This window comes from Phocoena phocoena, chromosome 12, assembly GCF_963924675.1.
Source record: "Phocoena phocoena chromosome 12, mPhoPho1.1, whole genome shotgun sequence".
NCBI classification, from domain to species: domain Eukaryota; kingdom Metazoa; phylum Chordata; class Mammalia; order Artiodactyla; family Phocoenidae; genus Phocoena; species Phocoena phocoena.
Window position 1 is genome coordinate 46852201 of NC_089230.1, and position 12244 is coordinate 46864444.

The window sequence follows — 12244 nt, forward strand, 5'->3', positions numbered from 1 at the left end:
TTTGAGTCTTCTCCCTTTTTTTCTTGGTGAGTCTGGCTAATGGTTTATCAATTTTGTTTATCTTCTCAAAGAACCAGCTTTTAGTTTTCTTGATCTTTGTTATCATTTCCTTCATTTATTTTTCATTTATATCTAATCTGATCCTTATGATCTTTTCTTCGCTAACTTTGGGGTTTTTTTGTTCTTCTTTCTCTAATTGCTTTAGGTGTAAGTTTAGGTTGTTTATTTGAGATTTTTCTTGTTTCTTGAGGTAGGCTTGTATTGCTATAAACTTCCCTCTTAGAACTGCTTTTGCTGCATCCCATAGGTTTTGGGTCATCTTGTTTTCATTGTCATTTGTTTCTAGGTGTTTCTTGATTTCCTCTTTGATTTCTTCAGTGATCTCTTGGTTATTCGGTAGTGTATTGTTTAGCCTCCATGTGTTTGTATTGTTTACAGATCTTTTCCTGTAATTGATATCTAGTCTCATAGTGCTGTGGTCGGAAAAGACACTTGATACGATTTCAATTTTCTTAAATTTACCAAGGCTTGATTTGTCACCCAAGCTATGACCTATGCTGGGGAATGTTCCATGAGCACTTGAGAAGAAAGTGTATTCTGTTGTTTTTGGTTGGAATGTCCTATAAATATTAATTAAGTCCATCTTGTTTAATGTGTCATTTAAAGCTTGTGTTTCCTTATTTATTTTCATTTCGGATGATCTGTCCATGGGTGAAAGTGGGGTGTTAAAGTCCCCTACTATTAATGTGTTACTGTTGATTTCCCCTTTTATGGCTGTTAGCATTTGCCTTATGTACTGAGGTGCTCCTATGTTGGGCACATAAATATTTACAATTGTTATATCTTCTTCTTGGATAGATCCCTTGATTATCATGTAGTGTCCTTCTTTGTCTCTTGTAATAGTCTTTATTTTAAAGTGTATTTTGTCTGATATGAGAATTGCTACTCCAGCTTTCTTTTAATTTCCATTTGCATGGACTATCTTTTTCCATCCTCTTACTTTCAGTCTGCATGTGTCCCTTGGTCTGAAGTGGGTCTCTTGTAGTCAGCATATGTATGGGTCTTGTTTTTGTATCCATTCAGCCAGTCTATGTCTTTTGGTTGGAGCATTTAATCCATTTACATTTAAGGTAATGATTGATATGTATGTTATTACCATTTTCTTAATTGTTTTGGGTTTGTTATTGTAGGTCTTTTCCTTCTCTTGTGTTTCCTGCCTAGAAAAGTTCCTTTAGCGTTTTTGTTAAGCTAGTCTGGTGGTGCTGAATTCTCTTAACTTTTGTTTATCTGTAAAGGTTTTAATTTTTCCATCGAATCTGAATGAGATCCTTGCTGGGTAGAGTAATCTTAGTTGTAGGTTTTTCCCTTTCATCACTTTAAATATGTCCTGCCACTCCCTTCTGGCTTGCAGAGTTTCTGCTGAAAAATCAGCTGTTAACCTATGGGGATTCCCTTGCATATTATTTGTTGCTTTTCCCTTGCTGCTTTGAATATTTTTTCTTTGTATTTAATCTTTGATAGTTTGATTAATATGTGTCTCAGTGTGTTTCTCTTTGGGTTTATCCTGTATGCTACTCTCTGTGCTTCCTGGACTTGATTGACTACTTCCTTTTCCATGTTAGGGAAGTTTTCAACTATACTCTCTTCAAATATTTTCTCAGACCCTTCCTTTTTTTCTTCTTCTGGGACCCCTATAATTCAAATGTTGGTGCATTTAATGTTGTCCCAGAGATCTCTGAGACTGTCCTGAATTCTTTTCATTCTTTTTTCTTTATTCTCCTCCCTAGCAGTTATTGCCACCATTTTATCTTCTAGCTCACTTATCTGTTCTTTTGCCTCAGTTATTCTGTTATTGATTCCTTCTAGAGTATTTTTAATTTATTTAATTGTGCTGTTCATCACTGTTTGTTTGCTCTTTAGTTCTAGATCCTTGTTAAATGTTTCTTGTATTTTCTCCGTTGTGTTTCTGAGATTTTGGATCATCTTTACTATCATTACTCTGAATTCTTTTTCAGGTAGGTTGCCTATTTCGTCTTCATTTATTTGGCCTTGTAGGTTTTTACCTTGCTCTTTCGTCTGTAACATATTTTTTTGTCGTTTCATTTTTTTTTTTTTTTTTTAAATGGGTGGTGCTGCTTTCCTGTCTTACTGATTGTTTGGCGTCAGATGTCCAGCACTAGAGTTTGCAGGCAGTTGGATAGAGCTGGGTCTTGGTGCTGAGATGAGGACCCCTGGGAGGCCTCACTCCAATTGATATTCCCTGGGGTCTGAGGTTCTCTGTTAGTCCAGCAGTTTGGACTTGGACCACCCACAACAGGAGCTTGGGTCCGACCTCCAGCCTGGGAACCAAGATCCCGCAAGCCTCATGGTGTGGTAAAACAAAAAAACAAGGAAGAAAGAAAGAACAAAAGGAGCAGTACAATATCAAAGAATAAAAAACAGAATAAAATTAGAAAGATAATAAATATATTAGGAAAAATAAAACTATAATTGAAACAACTGCAACAAGGTAAAATAAATCCACAGCAGAAAAAAGAAAAGAAAACAGGGGGTAGGGGGGCAACAAGCTAAAAGGAGAGAACAATAACAAAGTATAAAGAATAAAATAAAATTAGAAAAATTAAAGATTAGGAAAAATATAAAAGAATCAACAACAATGAATCAGCAACGTAAAACAGAATCCCAATCTAAAAGGAAAAGAGAAAAAAAAAAGCCTTGGCTATGGGGGCGGAGTTTAGGTGGGGGTGGAATTTGGGCAGGGGTGGGGTTTAGGGTGGGGCAGGACCGAGGCGGGTGGGGGGGTGACGTTTGAGCGTGGGGCGGGGCCTCTCCTTAGGACCTGCGCAGAAGGGGAGAGGCAGCGCGTGGAAAGGAGGGCCTCTGGAGTGTGGAGTTCCAGAGTTTGGAGGTACGTCTCTGAGGCTGTGTGGGCGGGGTTTAGGCCCAGCGCGTTGGAGGACATCTCCGAGTGTAGAGGTGGGGCCCTGGGTGGGGGTGTAGGGGCGGGGCTTGGGTTTTGCCCATCAGGAGGGAGGCTCCGAGGGCATAGGCTTAGGCCCGAGAGCCCAACAGGCTTCCCGGTGCCTAAGCGTACAGGGAAAGCACTGGCTGTGTTCCCTTCTGTTCCTTTGTGCCCTTCCCCCACTGTCTCCCCCAGGGCCTCCCCCATCACGGCTGGACCCCTAACCGTGGGTGGGTCCCGCTGGGTGTAGGAACTCCTCCCCTCCCCCAGCCACCCCTCAGGGGTGCCGGTCCCAAAGGTCCAGCCTTTACTTTTGCTCCCCCTTCCCTCCCTCCCCCTCCCTCAGGACCCACATGGCTGGAGGGGGCCTCGATGGGCAAACGGTCAGGCCCGGGATCTCAGCAGGCTCCTGGGGGCCCAAGTGGGCAGGGGAAGCCTGGCCAAGCTCCCTTTTGATCCTCTGTCCTCCCAATGGCCCCCCCAATTTCCCCCTTAGGGCGTGTGATCCCTTCCCCTCCCCCAGCCGCCCCTCAGGGCCACCAGTCCCATCCCGCCAACACTTCTCTTCCCCCCTCACTCCCCCCATGCCCTACGTCCTACCCTGTCACTGGGGTTCCTTCCGTCCCCTTAGGTGTCTGTGGTCCCCCACTGGTGCCTGGTAGGTGCCCTAGTTGTGAGGAGACGCGAATTCCGCGTCCTCCTAGTATGCCATCTTGACTCTGCCCCTCCAGTGTTTTTAAATCCACAATTCCAGCACAATAAAGAGTGAGCTTTGAAGTGCTGAACAGATGCAGACTACAGGATGAGTATGTATAGAACCAGGTGGCCTCAGTTCCTTTCTGACTCTGCAACCTCAGACAGAGACCTGAACCTCTGCAGGATTCCATTTTCTCATCTATAAAGTTGAGATAATAGTAAGCACTTCACAGAATTGCTTGGAAAAATTAAAAGGCATGGCCGCAGGTGGGCAGCCTCTCCCAGTACAGTGGCTGTGCCATTCACTGTTTCAGGCACGGGTAGAGGCGTTGCAGTGATTGCTGCCCATCTGTACACAGATGCACCCCTGCCCTGTTCCTGCAGACTGTGTTTTCCAGGCTCCCTTGCCAACTGGCTTTCTGGCATGCTTGGCCAGTCAGAGGCACTGGTAGAAGACTAAAGGTAGAAGGAACAGAGAAATACAGAATCTCTCCCTCTTTTCCATGCCTCACACAGCATTTTACATGGTTCTAGGTCCCTACCTTAATGGTCCTGGCTTTTTGTCACAATAGGCAGCCCTTTGGGTTCTGCTAACACCACCTTTTGTGTCCCTCCACCTCTCCTGAGGTTCCTCCCTTTGTTTAAAATATTTAGTGATTCCTGCTTCCTGGTTGGGCCCTGGCTGGCACAGCTATGATTAGTGTCAGCTATGGCTGGAGAGGAGGTGAGGATTTTAACACTGAGGTAAAGGAAGGAGCCAAGTAACCCATTGAAACCCCTATTTGATTTCAATGTTCTGATTCTTATACTTTGTCAAATGTTCATTACACTAATTTCATGGCCTGAAGTTAGCTGACAACTGACAATTAGATGGCTTTATGCTTAGTTTCAAAGTTTCGCAGAGAAGTGCCGAGTTCCTAGAATGTGCGAAATTCCAGGATATAAATTTTGGTGAGTCCAATGCAGTACAGCTGGTCCTAATAGCAAAGCCACAGGGTGGAAATTGTACAGACTGAGCTACACTGAGCCAGACCAAATGTATTTTATGATCCCAGGTCCAGTTTTCCCATGGCATATCCTCCCACAGCTAATGGCTTAGGTGATTCGAAACTCTTCCCCCATTCCTCCAGGCCTTGCTGTGTTGGAATGTTAGGATTTCTAATGCTGATCTTAACCACATTCTCCCCTCTGTGTGCTGCACAGGATGGTCCAAAGCAGATGCATCTATAAAACAAGATGTGGAGGGAAAACCCTTAAACTCCCTTGGGCCTAGATACTGTGTGGGAATTCATTTCTTTTTTTTTGAAAGAGTAAAAACAACTTTTACTATTAAAGCATTACTATTGATTTCTATAAACGTGAAAATAATATTCCTTCTAGGCCCATTACACAGGTAATAATAACCATTCATTTAATTAATACTGACTCACAGTGAAAAATTCAATCTGAGTACTTATAACATACACATTAATATCAAGAAGATTCATTAGAATTAATACCACAATAAATATAAAATGAATTAGTAATGATTACACCATTATTTTAAAGCATTCCTATTTGTACTCCTGTATTTACTTTAATCACCATCGCTCTAAATAGCAATTAACAAAAGCTGGGCTGGGCATTTTTGTGTAGAAATAATAAGGCATATAAATGCAAACCAGTGCAAGCCCTGCACATTTTTATCTGCCCTCATGCATCAACACACCCAAGAGTACGGCACATATATACAATGGAATATTACTCAGCCATAAAAAGAAACGAAATTGAGTTATTTGTAGTGCGGTGGATGGACCTAGAGTCTGTTATACAGAGTGAAGTAAGTCAGAAAGAGAAAAACAAATACCGTACACTAACATATATATATATGGAATCTAAAAAAAAAAAAAAAAAAAGTGGTCCTGAAGAACCTAGGGGCAAAACAGGAATAAAGTCACAGACCTACTAGAGAATGGACTTGAGGATACGGGGAGGGGGAAGGGTAAGCTGAGACAAAGTGAGAGTGGCATGGAATTCATTTCTTGAACATCAGTTACTCAGAAATACTCTGCCTTGAGCTAATAGTGAACTGCCTTGCCAGAAGTTCCAATCTCTTAGAAATGTCACATTACTGATTTCCCCTGACACCCTAACCTCTCTACCCCTGTGCTCCTCAGTTGCAATTTCAGACATTCCATCATTATAACTTTTTGCTTCTTCCTTGACCACTAATTTGTCTAAGCTCCTGCATAGCTGACAACTACATGGCTTTATATATAGTTTCTTACCTAGAGGTAGAACTAATGACATTGTATTTCATTCTAATATTCCCTACATAACAATTGTTGCTGCACAAATAATTTTCATAATTCTAACAAACATTTATTGAATCAGGCACTTTTCTAAGCACTCTATGTACATTAGTTCATTCGATATTCACAACCACACTACAAAGTAGGAAGTACTGTTTTCTTCATTTTACAGATGAGGAAACTGAAGCACTTAAGAGATTGATTTGAAAGTTATGCAATTAGCAGGTAGTGGAGCTGGGATTCAACCCCAGGAATCCCAGTGCCACAGCCTCCATTCTCAATTACGACCCTGACTGAGATGTAGGTTTATTAGTAATTGCCTCGGTAGTTGTAATTTTTTACCTAAATTTTTAAAATTTAAAATAATTTCAAACTCGTAAAAAAGTTACAAAAATAGTATAATTTTCACATTACCTTCACCCAGATTCCCACAGCACAATTACCAAAATCAGGAAATTAACATGAATACAGTACTAATAAGTAATTAATATGGTACTAATCTATAAATATTATTCAAATTTTGCCAATTATCACACTAATTTCCTTTTTCTTACCCAGGGATCCAATCCCTTCTTTGTTTTTCATGACCTTGACACTTTGACCTCATCATTTTGTGGACTGTCCATTTGAGTAACCAGAATAATCTTGAGGCTTGGGAAAGCTGGGTATTAATCACCAGGAAGTCCTCCCAACATCACACAAAGGCCCAGCATGGATGTACCTCTAACGTTATATCTGATGGGATGTAAGATCTGACTTCTCAAGGAGAATCCAGAGGTTGGGTCTGGGATCTATTGCTGCCCCTCCTCTGCATGCCCTTCCCCCACCAGCACTCCTTTTTCAGAGCACTATTGGTTTGTAATGAATTAGAGAAATATTTCATTCTGCTGAGTAATCTGTAGGAATGTGATCTCTCGAGCATTTTCTGCCCTGAAACAATTACGGGGGGAAGCATATGAAGGAATTTAGTTTGTTTTCCTATATATGTTCCTCCTGAGTATTTCCACCTAATTGGCTCCAGATGAATTCCGTGCATGGATAAAAGCCATAAATACCACAGTTCTATTATTATATAGGTATCATAAGCAATGTCTCCATGTTTTATAATCTAAATTGAATACAACTATTTGCCATCTTCAGGTTATTACCTACTTTTTTCCCCTAGATAATCAAGGCAAAATGTGTAGCAGTTGATGCTGCTTAGACTAATCCCTGTATCCACTATAATTATCACACTAGAATTTTTCTCAGTGGACACTCTATGTACTGTATGTAACAACATGGGGAAGGGGCAAAGAAAGAACCCTTATTAAATGTTAGGTAACACATGTAATATAAAACAGACATGCTTAAAATTGGTGGGTGCCAGGGAGTGAGGGCTTCCTCATAAAGTTCAATGAAAAATGACCCGTTTTCACCACTACGACCATTCTCAGTTTACACTGTCCCTTCTCTTAATCAGGGGAGTTATCATTCATTGATCAATGTGCTTAAATCTCCACTTTTCCACATAGGTGGAAATACACTACTACTTTGTAAAGTAACAGCAGCTCTCATGTTTATTGGTCTTAGGACCCCTTTACACTCTTAAAAATTATTGAGAGCTCCAAAGAGCTTTTGTTTGAGTGGATTATGCCTGTCACTATTTATCATACTTGAAATTGAAACGGAGAATATTTTAAAATATTTATTTATCAATTACTTAAAGTAATAGTAAACCCATACAGATAACATCTTTGTAATATTTTGAAAATGTTTTTGACCTCACAGATCCCCTAAAATGGTCTCAGGGATCCTCAGGGTTTCCAAGATGACATTTTGAGAACTGCTGTATAAGAGACATTTCCTGTTAGATCCCTGATGCATCACCAGGAAAAATTTAAGTCACAGCTAAGTTTCCAAATTATGATATTTTTAGAAGATAGATTTAAAAGCTGCTAAACCAAGTTCCTCAGGCTGAGAAGATAAGACTCAGTAAAAGATTCCCCTAGAGGAAACTGACAGCCACTCTTTATGTTGGTGGGGATGGAATTTTAGGCAACATGAAAGCTGAATATAGAGTAGTGATTATTTTTATCTTTTATTTTGATTCCCAATTCTGTATACAGCATTATTCTTCTTTGATCATCCAAAGATGGGCAATAATATAGTTAATAAAATAATCTACATAATACTTTCTTGCCTACAGATAACATCTTTCTTTACTACTTTTAGCACATGTACTTAGAAAATATCAAACTGATTGGAAGATTACAGGTTAGGACCAAATAAAAATGGTACTAAAATTATCTAGAAACTAGATTACTGCCCTAAGAAGCCAAGAGGTGACAACATTTTGTAATGTATTATATCACTCTGAAATGTGTTACCAAGATTTCTTAAATCATTTTCCCACTGTATTTTCGCTTATCAAAATCAAATCCTAAAGACTTTGCTATCACTCAGTTCAAGAACTGTTTCATATTGCAACTTCTCATATATTACTGTTTTAAATTAACATCATTTAGCTCCAGTATTCTTACAATGACCTACAATGCATAACTACTTAATTGTCATAAACAAAACCTTTATCTTTATTAAAGTCCTTTAAAAACTAAAAGAAAGGTGAATTTAAATCTTCAAGCCACAGAAAAGGGATGAAATAGTACTTTACCACCATTCCCCTTGTCTAAAGCAGCAGACTTGCAGACAGTTCTTAGCTCTGCTTTAGCCTGGCTCCTGGCCCAACCATTTCTCATTAGAGGCTCTATAAAGTGTTTGCAATAATTAAATATGTTCCTGGAGCATAACACAACTCAATAGAAATAACCTTAACCGAAACACAGTCTTTTTAGTTGCAGAGTTGTTAAATTTTATGAAACATTTAACAGTTATTTCTGATATATTTTTTCTAGAAATCACCTTCTGTATCACCACCACCACCACCACTACCACCACCCCAGACATTTTTAAAAAATACATCAAAGTGATAAAATCTAGCCCTTTACTTCTATTACCTTATAATCACTGCTGCAAACATAAACCGTTTACAGGTTTCAAGTGGAATTGACATATCCGCAAATGCTTCACTTCCAATTAATAACCAAAACAAAATGTTTCAGTTTATCTGATGACGCTTTCCCAATCTCATTGGGAAATACACTAATTAGGATTCTAGTTACAGATGACATTAACCCAACTCAAACTATCTTATGAAAATAAGAGTCTGTTGAGTGGATACCGGGCCAATTCTTTGACTCAGTGAAGAAATGCAGAAGTCGAGACAGCTTTACAGACTTTGGGGACTGTAATGAAGGATTCAGATGCCGAAGCCATTGTCTCTGTCTCTCTTGTTCTGTCTCTTTGTCTCTCTTTCTCCATGTCCGAAGTGTGCATGCACACCTCACCCTGGCTGCTCACTGCTTGTCAGCTCTATTCTCCCAGGCTTTATCTTTACCGGGGAATATGGCCACCTGCAGCTCTGAGGTGCAATCTTTACAACTCCAACCACATAGAGCAAGGCCTATCTTGGGCCACTTATCTACCCCTTTAACCAAACTAGCTAGGAGGTGCAGAGCCATGACTGGACAAGTGTAGGTCATGTGGCCACCCCCAGGTCAGGAAAAGGAAGGAAGGAAGCTAAGGGAGCCATCACCAAAACTACTTGGTTGGAATCAAGGAGAAGGTTCTCAAGGGAAGATGAGAGCTATTTCCAGAAGAATGGGGGAAAGTCGTAATTTTCAATGAAAACAAAAGATTGCAACTATAGAGAGCTTTTTTCTTTTACAAATATTGATTTTGAAATTAATTATTACATATGTCTTAGATTTAATCATTCAGTTCCATTAACTTTTGTTTTTCTTAAAATAACTGATATCTTTCCTTTACTTGCCATTTCACAACTGCTATCCTACTACAATCCCTCAATATTTGACCCATTCATCTTCCCCCAGATGGCCAAACGACTGATTCCTCTTCATTCGACATCCTGAAGTGTCACTTTCACACTACCCTGCCTTAGTCAAAGCCGGTCCCAGGAAGAGCTTTCTGACAAGTGACAAAGTTCTTGCATTTCTCAGGTCTTAGAATGCCCCTCCCTCCCCCACCTCTGTCTTCAACCCTGAACCCTTCCTTTACTTCTCTATGAAGTCCCAGTCCCCTGGGAAGTATTTCCCATTTAGTCAGCTTCTCTTCTCCTACTAGCACATATAATTGATGTGCACATTATATAAATCTTTACTGTTGCAATTCTCAGGCACTAGATTGGGTGCCTGAGGAGAGGTGTCAGTTTTTACAATTTATATCTGCTGCTGTATCTCCCTGGTCTATAGCTCTTCAAGCTTTTATTCTGAGTTTACTCTCACCATACCTTTCTTAGGTTTTATATCTGCCTTATATATTTCAGCTTTATTGTTCAAAGTTTTTCTCATACTTATTTCAATGAAATACTTCCTAATCCATGCAATATCTTAGCAAACCTTGGATAGCTGAATACAATCTCAATGCAAAGCTTAAAACGCTCTACTTTTTAAATAGTATTTGCATTATCTGGATTATAGGTGTCTTTGCTTACTAAAGTACATTACTAAGACTTCAATCCTAGTTTACTGGGTGAGCACAGTAATGTTTAATAAAGGAAATAATTTGAGAAAGAGAGAAATGGAAATATACAATAGTGGAATCTTATTGTACAGACCTGGATTTATTTCAGACCTAAGAATATAGAGGGAAATGAGATAATCATGAAAAGTAAACTATCTCAGTTGTGAGGGAAGGTAAAAGAGAACATGAAGAAGCCAGGAAAAAAAAAAAAGTAAAAAGGACCATAAGGGCTTCCCTGGTGGCGCAGTGGTTGAGAGTCCGCCTGCCGATGCAGGGGACACGGGTTCATGCCCCGGTCTGGGAGGATCCCACATGCCGTGGAGCGGCTGGGCCCATGAGCCACGGCTGCTGGGCCTGCGCATCCGGAGCCTGTGCTCCTCAGCGGGAGAGGCCACAGCAGTGAGAAGCCCGCGTACCGCAAAAAAAAAAGGACCATAAGCCATCACCCATTCTTCAGCCTTTATGATATATATGCTTTGCACTTATAACTTAATGGCTCTTTCTTCTTTGAGTACTCTCCCACCTCAGAGTAGTTTCTGGATACTACATTTTAAATGAAAGTTAAATAGTGGGAGTGAATTAAACCACATGGGCCTTGCCCCTTAGTACATACAATTCTGATGATTGTTGCTATTTAGTAACTAGCTCTGCTATGACAAAGTCTTACAATTTCCCTGTGTTTATATAATTTCCTCTGTGAATTGGTGTAGGTATGCCCAAAACCCTACCAACAGGATATGTGCTAAGTATACCGCACATTGGACCTCAAAAATAAGACCTCCTGGGCTTCCCTGGTGGCGCAGTGGTTGAGAGTCCGCCTGCCGATGCAGGGGACGCGGGTTTGTGCCCCGGTCCGGGAAGACCCCGCATGCCACGGAGCGGCTGGGCCCGTGAGCCATGGCCGCTGAGCCCGCGCGTCTAGAGCCTGTGCTCCGCAACGGAAGAGGCCACGACAGTGAGAGGCCCACGTACCACAAAAAAAATAAAATAAAATAAAAAATAAGACCTCCTAAGGCTCAGGTAAGCACACCAAGTGAGCTTTTATTTTTTCTTCCTCTTTCAGCCACCACACCAAACCAACCCTACTAGTATTCAGGGCAGGGAAAATCATTCCCTTTGTTTTGCTTTTTATAATTATTCCCTGTGCTATTTAGAAACCAGGACAACGATTGTGGCATTCTTTTTTTAGGCAGAAAGCAGATGATACTCCAGTGCGTGTGGAATTGTAATATGACATTATTAAGAGACATAAAAGCATTTAGATCATTTAAGTCAAGTACCTTGTCCAGGACTTGCCTCCAATGATAATCACTGCTCTGTAGAGCATTTTGTTAGATGGTGAAGAAAAATCCATTACACCCATTATTTCAAATAGCTCTCACTGATGCGAATAAATTTGAAAAAGAGAAAAAGAAACCATCTAATGAAGAGATCTTACAGAATGCCATACTCTGCTGGTTTAGAATGCTGTGGTCTATAATGTGATAATGGATTTATGAAGTATATAGTCTACAGAGGTGACGGTGTGAAGAGATCTTGGTATGACAGTATTAGGTGCCTTTAAAATATTTTTTTGATGGCGTACAGTTCTTGCTGCAACATGCAACTACCCTGTTTCCAGTGGGAGAAAAAAATAGAAAAAAAAAGTGCCGACACCAGTTGCTATGGCAGCAAGTGCAAAGACTGAGCCTGAATTCTGGGCCAAGTTAATGAA

The 12244-nt window shown here is 40.3% G+C and overlaps 1 pseudogene; it reads left to right on the top strand.

The window, feature by feature from the left end:
- The first annotated feature begins 3334 nt into the window (after positions 1–3334).
- The window catches only part of LOC136131865 (CWF19-like protein 1), a 35947-nt pseudogene continuing 27037 nt past the window's right edge, over positions 3335–12244 (top strand).